The sequence below is a fragment of the Equus asinus genome, chromosome 8 (genome assembly GCF_041296235.1).
Source record: "Equus asinus isolate D_3611 breed Donkey chromosome 8, EquAss-T2T_v2, whole genome shotgun sequence".
Classification (NCBI taxonomy): Eukaryota; Metazoa; Chordata; class Mammalia; order Perissodactyla; family Equidae; genus Equus; species Equus asinus.
Genome location: NC_091797.1, coordinates 58,457,349 through 58,471,697, shown reverse-complemented (window position 1 = coordinate 58,471,697; position 14,349 = coordinate 58,457,349). Strand labels below are relative to the sequence as shown.

The 14,349-nt window shown below is 38.0% G+C and overlaps 2 non-coding genes across 3 annotated transcripts in view; one reads left to right on the top strand and one right to left on the bottom strand.

The window, feature by feature from the left end:
- LOC106833242 (uncharacterized) overlaps nucleotides 1-14,349 on the bottom strand; it is a 68,780-nt gene that overhangs the window by 27,654 nt on the left and 26,777 nt on the right. The window lies entirely within an intron of this gene.
- On the top strand, nucleotides 6-112 carry LOC123287514 (U6 spliceosomal RNA). Its single transcript, XR_006530837.1, has one exon. It is a non-coding gene; the product is annotated as a U6 spliceosomal RNA (small nuclear RNA).

Genomic DNA, 14,349 nt, shown 5'->3' with positions numbered 1-14,349 from the left:
ATCCTGTGCTCGCATCAGCAGCACGTATACCAAAATTGGAACGATACAGAGAAGATTAGCATGGCCCCTGCACAAGGATAACGTGCAAATTCGTGAAGCATTCCATATTTTTTTTTAAAAAAATCAATATCCTGTTATAATTGTTGAGAACTACGTTTTCATCCTTTACCCACAAATTTTCCTTCACTCATCTTTTTAAAACCATGATTTTAAATCAATTGTCAATGTTTATATTATTATAACTATGAAGCTATAATTTATAACTGACAAGAACTCTACTATAATTACATTTACTTTCTCCTAAATATTTTGTTTTTCCTGAGGTTAATGATTGCTGCAGGTCTTTCATCCCTTACTTACTTATTTTTATATATACTTATCACTAATATTTCCAGAATGCTTAAACTAATCTGTCAAATAAATATCATTATTTTTCAAGCGTTCAACTCTTTACCAGCTCCTTTTTCCTTCCGAGTCTAGACATTTCTCCCCTTGGGCCTATCATCAAGCTCTGATCCTAGGAATTCTCTTCCCCACACCTATGTTAGATCCCATATTCCAGAGAATCTATGTCTTTGTCTTTTAAAGATACATCCTGAATATTTAAGAATTAAATAACACAACATCACACATTCGCTTCAAAATAATCTGAGGGTAAGTGAGGAAGGAAATCATGATTGGCTCTCTTTTGATAATTATTGACCCTGGCTGATGGGTATACAAGTATTAATTATTTTATGTGTTTAAAGTTTTCTAAAGTAAAAAGATTTTTAAACTTTAATCCCAGATATTTCTCTTTTTTGGCAGTTATGCTACATGGGATCATATTTTTAGTTATGTGTTTATTTTACTTATGAAGTCTAATTTTTGAATATTATTTTTTGAACCCAGCCATATAACTAAATTTTCACATTCATTTTAACAGTTTTTCAGTTGATTATCTTAGATTTTCCATTTATTCAATCATAATCTGCAAGCAAATGATAAACTTCCCAAATTTCCAATTATGTTAATTTCTTTATCTTATCTAAATTAACAATTATCTCCAGGATAATATAAAATAATAGTATTGATAATAGGAATTTTTATCTTGTTCCTAGCTTTAATAAGAAATGTTTTAGGTGTGTGTTTGGTGATTTCTACTTGTTTGTTAGTAAGGGGGTAGCTTTCTCTCTCTACTTTTTCCATACTAATGTCTGCTTAGATTTTTCACCCCTTCTGCAGTCAGTTTTGATAAATTATATTTTCCTGGAAAATCATCAGTTCCATCCAAATTTTCAAATTCATTTGGTGACAGTTGAACAAAGGCATTTCTTAAAAGACTTTGAAGTTCCCTATGTATCCATGGCTCTTCCTACTTATCAATTCGTGTTTTGTGTATTTATGCCTTTCCTCTTTTTTTTCCCCCTTGGATTTACTTATTAGTTCTGCCATTTTTCTCTTTTCCAATTCATTAATTTCAAGTTGTCATTATTAATTCTTGCATTTTGCTTTTATGAAATTTGTTTTGGTGCTCTTTTTCTAACTTTTTTACATTGGTTGCCTTTTTTCATTTACTTTTTAAAACTATAATTTCTTCTGGTTACTACTTTGGGTATATTCCATAGTTTCTGATAAGTTGGACTTTCATCATGATTACTTTCAGGATATTACGCAATTGTAATTTTGCTTTCCTCTTTGAAGAGCTGTATAAGAAAAAGTGTTTTTAGAGTTTTAGGTGCATTTTTAAATTTCCATTGTGCATATGTTTTTAAGATTAATATTTAATTTTACTATTTACTCCATTTGCTCACAGACTGTTACCTGCATTATCTCTACTTGGGAAGGTGAGATTTTCTTTGTGGCCTCATATATAATAAGTTTTGGCAATTGTTCTATGGACACTTAAAAAAATGTGTATTATTGGTTTTCAAGGTATCACTTTCTATATATACTTGTAGAAATTAAATATATCTTATTTAGTATATTACTTAGGTATTACACATTCTTTTGAGATCTACCTACTGAATCTATCAATTCTTAATAACGGTGAATTAAAACTTCCTACAACTTTATTTCTCCTTTTAAGTTTTAGCACCATGAATGTTGACGCTGCTATTGGGGCAGAGATGTTAAGTTTTCTATCTTCGTTAAATTGCATCTCATATCATTTGAGGCTTTTTGTCCTGAATTCAACTTTATTTGATATTAAGATCATGAGCTATCTTGATTTTAGTTTGCCTTTCTTTGATATATTTTTTCTCACACTTTAATTTGTGTATGAGTCAGGGTTCAGTTAGGAGACAGAAATCACATTTGTAATGTGAATAGAAAAATTTAATATAAAGAAGTATTACCTAGTAACAAGGGATTAACTACTAAGGGGTAACGAACTCTAAAGAATAAAGAAATAGCAGAAGTAGAAAACAGCCATGATCCCTAAGCCTTAGGCAGAGTTGCCAAGGAGTTTACTTGGAAACTTGGAAAAAGTCTTTCCCCAAACTTGGAAAAAGGAGATTCAGAACTTCTTGAAGATGATGTGGCTGAGGCCCACTGAATGCCCAAGAAGTTTGCTACAGAGCCACAGACTGGGCTGGCAAGCAAGAAAACACCAACTGGGGTGCTAGCAAGACTCACTGGGAAGTCACTTGCTAGGATACCAGCGAAATTTACTGGGAGGCCATATGCTAGGCTCCCACTGTAAATTGATGGGAAGTCCCATGGTGCCACTGACACTTGCTGTGAAGCCATCCACTAGGATGCTGGCAAAATTCTCTAGGAAGCCGCTTGTTGGGATGCCCGCGATATTCACTAAAATGTAAGCACTGTTGGTGTCCTTCAGTCTCCCTGAGGTGCTGCTGAAACTCACTGGGATATTACCCACTGGGGTGCCACTGAAATGCACTAGGAACCTACCTCTGGGGTAGTATCAGAATTGTCTGGGAAGCCTAGCATTGGGTTGCCTATGAAATTTGCTGGACAGTGAGCACTACTGGGTGTCCCACATACCACAAAATCAGGGAAAAAGGCCATCAGAACAAGAAAGAGAAAGCCTTTCCTCTTGCAGGGCCCTTCTAGTGCCCTTTACTGACAAAACTTGGTGTTGCATGAGCTGACAAAGGAGAAATGTTTACAGGGTCCAGTTCTAGTATCATAAAGGATGCCTTTGAAGCTGAGAGCCAGGATATTGATATCTGGCACAGTCCACCCCTTTGGCTATTCAGTTTCCATGTGCACTCTCTGCACACACTCCCATATAACAATGAAACAACTCTATGTTTCCATCCAACAAGATATAGCTACACTTTGTATAAGTAAGAAGACCTCATGCTTCCTCCAAATGAGGAGACAGAGAGTATAAACATTATTGCATCTATCACTGCCTATATCATTTATTTCTCAAATTCATTCACAGTTCCATGACCCATTCCATATTTCCCTTGCTCTCAGCCAGAACTTCAGCTGGTCAGGGTTCTTTACCTGGTGGGGTGATCCAAATCTTCATTCGTGAATGATATAAATCCTTAAATGTCTTGCCTCTTTTCGGTTGCTATAGTTTTCCATTAACCTTTACTATCGAGCATGGAGATACTAAGTGATGCCCCCAAAGAATTCTCTGGGTTCCAGATAGAGTTCACTGGGTAGAGCAATGCAATTTTCTGGAGAATTGCAATCACTCCAGCCAATAAAATGACACTTTTTTTAGAGTGACATTTTTTCTCTCTGTTGGTTCTGTGGCATAAGGGGACCATAACAGCCAAGTGGAAATCTCATCTTTGAATTCAGTGGCACCATTGTCCATTGAGAGAGCATTCCCCCTTGGAAACAAAGACCTCCAAACCCGCAGAATTCAAAGTTGTCAGGATGGAAAGTAAAAATTCTGTGGGAATCAATCCTTGATTCCCAGACCCATGTATTCTGGCTATGGAGAAGACAGCATCATATATTGATCTCTGATTCAAAGTATATACAGGAGTTTCCTGTACAAGAAAACTCCATTCTTTTGGGGTGTTGTCTCTCAACTGCAGCTGGAGCTGAGCCTTCAGGAAGCCATTACAAATTTCAGCCAGGTCAGCCCCTTCTGCTTGATGATATATGCGGCAAGACCAGTTAATTCTATGGACATGAGCTAGCTGTTAAACTTACTTTGTTATGAAATGAGTTCCTTGATCAGAAAGATAAGAATGAGTTCCTCAATCTTTGTAAAAAGTGGCGTGATGATGAATAAGTCATCTGGTGAGTCCATGGATTGTGGTTCTAGCAGAAGCCTAACGGGCAGGGAAGGCAAATCCATATTCCATATTCAGAATGTGTATTTATTCCAGTGAGGGCAAATCTCTACTCACTCAGTGATGAAAGGGGTCCAGGGTACTCAGTCTGACACCAGGTGGCTGGCTGGTTCCGTCAGAGAATAGCACCATTGCAAGGCTCAGCATTGTTCTCAGCTGTTAGCAGATTAGGCATTCGGCAGTAGCATTGGCCAGGTCAGCCTTGGCAATGGAAAGTTCATATTGTTGAGGCCATGCATAGCTTCCATTCTTTTCACCATAGTTTGTTCATTGGCTCATTGAGGAAACGATGAGGTGACTGGGGAGAGTGACAGGCTGATATATACAGAATGTGTCATTTGCTTCACCTGATAATTAAAAGCCTTCTCTGCAGTGTAAGCCATTTGATGAGCATTCACATGGGACCCAAATATCATAGTCTATGCCCATTCTGAAAGATCTATCTATATACCTCTCCCCCAAACTTCCTTGTCACCAATCTCCCAATCCTATCTTTCAAGTCCCTAACACCCAGCCCAACTATACAACTGCCTGTGTACTGAGTGTAGATCCACACTTTGGCCATCTCTCCCTGCAGAAAGAGTGGACTACCAAATGTACTCAAAGTTCTGCCTATTGGAGGATTTTCTTTCACCACAGTCCTTCAGGGTCACCCTTGATTCATGCTATAAATCTGCAGCTGTTCACTTTAAATGGTGCAAACATACCATGTACACCAAGAACCCTGCCCCAAGACAGCTTTCAAATCTGTATTTCTATCATTAGTCCCACCTCTCTCCTCAGCTCCATGGCCAGGTTTTTTCCTGGTGCAATTTATTTTTAATGTTTTAATGTAAAAACTTTTGAATGTACTTTAAAAATAGACTATGATGAACCCCCATAATCCTATCAATCAACTTTAACAATCATCCATAAAATGCTTTACTTGATTGCATTATTGCCCTTCATATTTCCTTTAACTTCAATATTTTTTTTAAAGATTTTATTTTTTCCTTTTTCTCCCCAAAGCCCCCGGGCACATAGTTGTATATTCTTCGTTGTGGTCCTTCTAGTTGTGGCATGTGGGACGCTGCCTCAGCGTGGCTTGATGAGCAGTGCCATGTCTGTGCCCAGGATCTGAACCAACGAAACACTGGGCCGCCTGCAGCAGAGCACGCAAACTTAACCACTAGGCCACGGGGCCAGCCCCTAACTTCAGTATTTTAAAGCAAATCCTGAGCTATTGTCTTTTCACCCCTAAAAACTTCAGCATGCACATCAAAAGAAAAAAAATACACAACTTTCTCATTCAACATAATGCTGCTACCACATGTAACAAAATAGCAATAGTCCTTTAATATAATTGAATGCACAGTTCAAATTCAAACTAATTGCCTAAAAAAATTCATACAGTTGGTTGGTTTGTTGAAATGAGGACCTGAACAGATTTCATCCATTGAATTTGTTTACGATGTCTCTTGAATCTCTTTTAGGTTTCTTTTCTTCTACATCAGCTCCTTTGTCAGGCAGAACATCCCACATTCTAGATTTGGCTGATTGCTTTCTTGTTTTAACTTGCTTCTCTATTTCACACATTTCCTGTAGACTAGAAATCAGATCTAAAAGTTTGATTAAATTAAGGTTCAATTGGCTAAGAGGGCAAGAGGAAGCTCTTGCATGAATCAGGAGACATATAATGTCTGGTTTTTTCCCTTTTAGGATACTAAAATTCATAACTGACTTCAGACAGATTCACTTCTTTTAACTGTCCCTGAACATATCCCCAGGAGAATCTACCCACATACTCCCAAACTACACTTCCTCTTTCATTCATCTGTCTTTGTTCAAGGCAGAATGTTCTGAGACATCCTGCATTCTTCTTCCCTTTCCATTGATTCTCACAATTTTCTAAACAAGGATCATTTCTTTCTTTCTTTTTTTTTTGGTGACGAAGATTGCCACTGAGCCAACATCTGTGCCCATCTTTGTCTATTTTTCATATGTGGGATGCTGCCACAGCCCGGCTTGAGGAGCTGTGTGTAGATTGGCCCCTGGGATCTGAACCCGAGAACCCCAGGGCACCAAAGCAGAGTATGCAAATCTAACCACTAGCCACCAGGGCAGCCCCAAGGAACATTTCTCATATCAGATCTTTCCTTTCCATTCACACTACACTGCCTTAGCCAGAAAAGGTTCCATAACAGAGGTATTTGAGCAGGATTAAAATAAACAGAACTATCTAAGGATATCATTTCTCTGACTCTCCCAGGCAGAATAATCACTCCTTCCCTTCTATTTCCATTTCACTTTTGTTATTCCTCTATAATTGGATTTATCACATTATATATTTAATATCTATTTCTCTCCATATCCAGGTTGGGAATCCTTTTAGAAGAGACTAAACTTTATTCAATGCCCTAAATTCCTTATATATAGTTAAATTAAATGTTTACTGTTGAATGAGTGTTTCTCTTAAAAGCAATAGTAAACATGTGAATAAACTATGAAGAAGTAGAATCTTTTCTAGTTTTTCTTTATTAGTTATGAAATTATATTTAAATGTTTAAAACATTAAATTCAGTTCTGTGCTAATAATACTAATCTGATGTGAGATATAAGAAAGAACTTATAATCTAATATTTCACAGACTAGAGCAATGATGCTCAGGAGGCTTTGGGGCCATGTTTGTAGTAAGTGCTATTGTGGTGTCAGTCCCAGACTATTGATAGTGACACTATCAGCTAGCAATGCCTAAGGCACTCACTCAACTGTATCACACACAGGGGCTGATGTTGTGGCTGGACTGGCCCCAGTGATTCTTATTATAATTGCAGGACACACTTCAGCAAAAACCATCAGGGAAGCTTAAGGAACAAGATTTATTACTCACAAGTTCTGGAGGGTACATGGCACGCCCCAAGGGCACACAGAATGTTCTCAGGTAGAGAGACAGAGTGCGGACCTCGGGCTCTGCCTTGATCAGGATCCAAGTGGGAGAAGTCTAAGGTTTCATGGGTTCACTCTTTATTGGCTAATTTAAAGCAGAAGAGCAGGAACGAGGGTCAGGAAGGGAGACGCAGGGTCACTCAAAAGGTCAGTTATTTAGGTTTTCCGGGGCTTCCTGAAAGAGGGAACTTCATGGGCGGGGATGGGGTAATTCCTTAACTGGTTGTTTTGCTGGTGGCTGTGTCAGCACATTTCCACTACATGCAATGACTATTTCAAACTTTCTCCACTCTTCTCAAACCTCTACCCTCCCTGGACAACCTTACTTTCTGCAAATAGTCTCGCCTCCAAATTCCCAGAGTAAATAAAGGCAATCAGATGGAAACTCTTTCAGCTTCCTGTCTGAATTTGCACACATTCTTTTTTTCCTACAACAGTGAAGAATCCTTCCCTTCCATGGTCATTTCCTCTATCTATGCGCTGGATCTCTTCACCCATTCAGACAGCTGGGGTCTAACTTAGATTGTGTGGGGGCAGGGTGAGTCAAAAAAAGGCCTCATTAAGGAAATGACAAAAAGAGATCTGAAGAATAAATGGGAGGTTGGACCAGAAGAAACAAGGGTGAGGTGGAGGTCGGTTAAAAAAACTCGTAGGCTGAGAGAAAAGAATCTGGATGCACATATTTTAAGACAGGCAAAAGCTACACATGTTCAAGGAAACTTCTTTCTCAGGAAATCTGTGCTAATGATGATCTTTACTAAATCTAAGGCTTACCACATTTTAATGGCTTCTTTCATTTCACATTTAAATATACTCAAGTCTCTTCCACCTTAAGACAAACAAAAATGAAGAAAATAAAAAATAAATAAGAGCTTGTCCAAGCCTTCTTGCCACTCCTGATACAGCCATCCCATTTCTCCCATCCAGCTGAAGTTGTTGGAAGAGCTGTCAACAGTTGCCATCTCCAATTCCTCTCATGCCACTCCCCTCAACCTACCTCATCTGGATCCTGCCACTAATCCTCCCTTCACTTTTTCTTTCAAACTGATTTCCTAAGGACATTAATGATAAATCAAGTGGTCACCCTCCAGCCAAGTGCTACCACACTCTCTGGCTGTCCTCTCTGGCAACTTCTTAGTTTCCTTTGTCAGTTCATTGTCTTTTAATAAACCACTGATTTGAACGTTTAACACAAGGTGGCCTGAGGCCCTCTTTACTTCTAATTCTATAGTCTTTGTCCAAGTCAGAGGTCAGCAAACTTTCTGTAAAGGACCATAGAGTAAATATTTTAGGCTTTGCTGACCACACAGTCTCTGTGTCTTCATCACAATAACTAAATTCTGCCATCATAGCCTGAAAGGTACCAAATGAGAGAGTGTGGCCATGTTTCAATAAAACTTTATTTATAGACATAAAATTTGAATTTCACATAATCTTCACGTCAGGAAATAATATTCTTCTTTTGAATTTTTCCCCAATCATTTAAACATGTAAAAATGATTCTTAGCTGGTGGCCTGTACAAAACAGATGGTTGGCCCAGGGCCACAGTGTGTGCCCTGCACTCAGTGATTTTCTCCACCCTTGTGGCTTTAATTACCACCTATGCACAATAACTCCCAAATTTAAATCTGCAGCCCAAATATATTTTCAAAGCTCCAAACATACACATCCAACTGGTTACCCCACATCTCCTCTTGGATGTCTCAATGGTACCTCAAAATCAACACATCCTAAGATAACCCCGATTCCTCCCTCACCCCACAAATCCAATCAAGCACGAGGTCTTGCTGGTTCTATAGCCTACTTATTTCTTGAAATCATCCTCTTCTCACCATTCACTCTGCAGCCATTCTAATCCAAGCCACCTTCATTGTTTGCTCCACTGCAACTGCTTCCTAAATGGTCTCCTAATATCTCTTCCTGACCCGCTGTGATCCATGTAGCAGCCAGGGTAATAACATCATCCCTCGATATCTGCAGGGGATTGGTTCTAGGACCCCCCAGGATACCAAAATCCACAGATGCTCAAGTCCCTTATATAAAAAGGCGTGGTATTTGCATATAACCTGTGCACATCCTCCCATATACTTTAAATCATCTCTAGATTACTTATAATACCTAACACAATGTAAATGCTATGTATATAGTCATTATACTGCATTGTTCAGGGAATAATGACAAGGAAAAAAAAGTCTGTACATGTTCAGTACAGTTACAGCTATTGTAGACCTTTTGATTTGTGGTTGGGTGAATGCAAGGATGCGGAACCTGTGGAAACAGAGGGCCAACTGTATCTGAAAACACTAATCCGATGAGTAAACTTTCCTGCTTGAAGTACTTTTAACACTTTGCCAAAAAGTCTTTCACTCAAGTTAACGCCTGCAGGTTGCCATAGTATCTGCCCAACCCCTGCCCCTCTCTCCTCACTTTGTGCTTCTCACCCACTCTTTTCCCTACTCTAGCCAAACTTGTACCATACTGGTCTGTACATTTTAAGCCTTCTTTAAGAAATCCTTACCTACTCCAAGATCATAAAGACATTCTCCCATATTTTCTATTAACAGTTTTGCTGTTTTTGATCTTCACATTTACCACTTTAATATATTGGAAATTATTTGGAAGGTATAAGTAATAAATCTAACATTATCTTTATCTATTTGGGTAGCCAATGTTTCCCATACCATTTTTTGCACAGTGCTTATTTCTAGTGCTATTTACTTTCTATTCTAAGTTCCTGGGCCAGTTTCTAAGCTATTATTTTCCACTGGTCTATTTTTCTAATAGCAGTACAATAATTTTAGTTATGCTCAAAATTTTCTTGGCTATTTTTGGTCCTTACACTTGCAAATTAGTACTAGGATCAGCTTATAAAGTTCTGATAACAATTCTGCTGTGGTTTTTATTGGATGTCAATTAAATGTTAGTAATCCCCTTTCATGGATAATATCCAAAAGCCACAAGGAGAATGAGAACTAGAAACTCTAACTTCAATGAAACCAGAAGAAATTGAAACTCTAAATAATGACGTATGTGGAAGGGCTTCCAAAGCAGTGAAGATAAAATGGTGGTGCACGTGAGAAGCAGAGAGGGGATGTTTATTTCTACAAATCTCAGAAAGAGCTAGCAAAGCAGATTTTTCCAAGGGGAGGAGACACTCTCAGAGGTATAAAACCAAAAACCCTCCCATTTTTTACGCTAATGAGATAAGGGTGCCTGGACCAGCAGTACGAATGTCTATGGACCTGGTTTGGTTCCAAAGATGCAAAGGAGATGAAGCTAAATGAGAAAACTCACAGATAAGCTGAATTTACAACTACCTATCAAAAACCTACCACAAACACATTAGTGGAAGGTGGAGTCTCAGACGAATTTTCTTTAAAGTCTGCAATAAGGATGCCCACTACCATTCTTATATTTAACATTTTAAAGGAAATTGTAGCCAGTTGAATAAGGTAAGAAAAAGAAATAAGGTATAACAATCAGAAAAGAAATTAATTTGCCATTATTTTCAGACAGTGTGATTGTCTAAATCGAAAATAAGCTAAGAGTCTCCAGGAAAGCTACTAGAATCAATAAATAACATCAGTAAGTTGCTCAATATAAGATTATATTTAAGTGAATGGTGTTCATATATACCAGCAGAGAATATTTTAAGCAATAAGAAACCAGAAGTCACTAAGGATAAATCTAACAAAAGATGTACAAGACCTTAACAGATAAATTTATAAATTTTATAAAAGACTTAAAAATGGAGTGCTATACCATTTTCATGGATTGAAAGACTCAACATTTTAAGGATGGCAATTCTCCCAAGTTAATTTATAAACTTCATGCAGTTCCAATAAAAATCACAACAGGCTTATTAACAGAACTTTACAAACTGATCCCACTACTAATTTACAAATTATAGGGACCAAAACTAGATGTCTCTATGCTTCTGCTTCAGTTGTCTTTTGTTTATTAACTGTTTTCTTAGGTATTAGTACTTCTGTTTATTGAATTGGGAGTTTCTCTTTCATGTTTTAGTTTTCAACAATTGTTTTTGGTATTTCTTGGTATGTCTTCTTCCTTATTTTTAAGATTCCTTGCCCACCTGTCGGTGGACACTAGTTATGTTCATCATAGCCTGTGATAATGGGAAAAGGGCAAGACACGCCTTTAACTAGAGGACATTGCGCCCTTTCATTATGTCTTTGTTCTCATTCCTCCTGAGTGGCACTAGCCATTCAGATATTATATAGTTTCTCCTTCCCAGCCTTTTACACCAAGGGCCAGGAAACTTTTTCTGTAAAGGGCTGATAGTAAACATTTTAGGTTTCGCAGGCCACATATGGTCTCTGTCATGAATTCTTTGCTTTATTTTTTTTTAACACTTTAAATTAAAAAATGTGAAATGTAAAAACCATAGTTAGCTTGTGGGCAATATAAAATAGGTCACAGGCTGATTTGTCCCCTTGCTCTGACTCTAGACTCGTTGCTCCAACTTAGGACAAATGCCTCTCCTTCCTCTTGCTTAACATAAGTGGAAGATGAAAGACAGCATTGACTTACCACGTTTCTCATAATTTAGTTTTCCAATCAATTATTCTGACATTTGCCCCAGGGCCCAACCTTCTTCCTTCTGAGCCTTCCTTCTGCTTCTGAGCCTGATGAGATCCTGGGACTCTTTCTGTTCTAACCAGCACACATACCTGCCATAAGCTTTGAACTTTGATTTACTCTCTTAATCATGCCCCATCTGCTCTCCGTCTTCCAAAGAACCTTCTGATATTACTTTTGTTTTCCAATGTTGTCAATGACTAATAATATCTAAAAATATACAACTTTTCTAAGAGAGAAAATTTTTTTTTCTGTCATACGTAGGAATTAAGCCAGGAGGGGAAGATACACAATATTTATCCAACGTCTATATCTACTTTTTAGGGAAGTTTTCTTCACAATAACCATGGTTATCAAAGCAATGTCATCAACAACTACTTAGACTTAACTAATAGTTTAACTTCTTTGTTTGCTGTTTTTCCCTCGTATTCTATTTCTTTCTTACATTCGTATTTTATTGAGTTGGGGTATATCCTTGAGCAATTACTTAATAAATATTCTGAAAATGGTGTAAACTGTTTGAGGTCTCGTATTTGATTTCACTCTTGAATGACAGATTAGTTAGGCAGAAAATTCTGAATTTAAAATAACTTCCCTTGGGGGCTGGCCCCATGGCCGAGTGGATAAGTTCGTGCGCTCCACTGCAGGCAGCCCAGTGTTTCGTTGGTTTGAATCCTGAGTGCGGACATGGCACTGCTCATCAAACCACGCTGAGGCAGCGTCCCACATGCCACAACTAGAAGGACTCACAACGAAGAATATACAACTATGTACCAGGGGTCTTTGGGGAGAAAAAGGAAAAAATAAAATCTTTAAATAACTTCCCTTGGAACTTTGCTTTGATAACTTTTAGCGTCGTGTCACTAATGAGAAATCTGTTACCAGTGAGATCTTTTTCCTTTATAGGTAATCTCTTCCCTCTTGTTCTCTGTATAGAATCTTTTAGGATCTTTCTCTTTGACTTTGAATATATGAAATTTCATCAGGAAGTGACCACTGATGACTTTGAAGGAAATCCCCTCATAATGTGCACTAGTCATCCAAATTCTCACTTATTGGCTATATCAAAGATGGTTAAGTGAAACTAAGGTACAATTTGAGACAATATAAAATAAAATATACTACCTCACATGGAGATTTATTTCTACACCTTGATCTCATTATAACTTCCACCACACTCTGCATGTCTCGGGGGCACATATTATATTTCATCTTGTTTTTCAGTAGTTTGGGAGGTTCTCTCTTCCCTTAGCTTATGAGCCTCTGCAGGTGTGATCAGATGCCTGATTCACCTTGCAGATCAGAAGTGTCATGTCTAATAATATTTGTTATTAAATGAAGTAGTGCTATAAATTTCTGCAGCTGCTCAGCTTGAAACTTCATTCTCCCAGAAATTATTCTATTCCATTGTATGTACATACCACACTTTGTTTAACCATTCATCCATTGATGGACACTTAAGTTGCTTCCATCTTTCAGCTGTTGTGAATAATGCTCCTATGAAAGAAGCAGGTTTTGAAAGCAAAGCAGTCTCTGAGAGTTCCATTCTGTTACCAGGGCATCTTGGAGAAACAGGCCTGAGCGCCAAAGAATAGGGCAGGGGAATAGATAAATTCACTTGCAATAATGACTTTTACATTGAAAAGTGAAGAAAACACATAACTTACATAATAAGCACTAATTTTAGAGAGTCCAAAGAATCCAAAAAGCCTTCTTTCTCAGGAACGTAAGATGTTTTTGTTTGGGTTATTGTTTTACTTTGTGTTTTCTCGATGTCTTGTTCATTTGCGGTCACTATTGGTAATAGTGGTGTCCATGGACCTGGTGACTTAGAGTGGCTCTATAAATCTTCCAGCACATTTTCTAACAAGTTGCAGTTGGGGTCATATCCACTTACTGTGAAACGCCTATAACTGAGGATTCAAGAGAGAGTCCTAATTCATATTGCGGTCCCAGTGGAACCAGATTGGTATTTGCTCCCAAATTACAAGCTTTTAAAGAAAATGCTACAAAATAACAATAAGAAAACCAGTAACTTTCATTTTGGAATATGTGCCCTACTTTCGTCATAGATCCTGCCTAGGACACGCTGCAGACCTGTGGCCAGCCTGTGAACTTGCAGTAAGAATAGCCTCAGGTCACTCTGAAGGCAGATGATATTAGAACAAAGTTCAGTCTTCTGCAAGTGGCACCTTACTCACAGGTGGCTCTTTCATAGTGCTTAACTCCTAATCTAATCCATTTAATCAAACTCATTTAACCACTCATTTAAAATCAGCCAAAGCCTAACTCATTTAACCGAAGACATGTTTTGTGGGATGCCCTAAAATAAAGGAATGCCCCTCCAGAGATAAAATTAGGCTCTTTCCCCCATCTTCCTTCGTGAGAGGGGAATCCAACTATTTCATACATAAGTAAAGAAAGAAAGTCACCTGAAAGCAAAGCAGATCCTTCTTGTTGTGCCAAAAGTCACTAAATGGTTGAACATTCACATAGGCCAAGAGCCTTGTTATCCTAGGAGAAACGTTTAAACAAACCCCTTGAACTCTGAGAGCT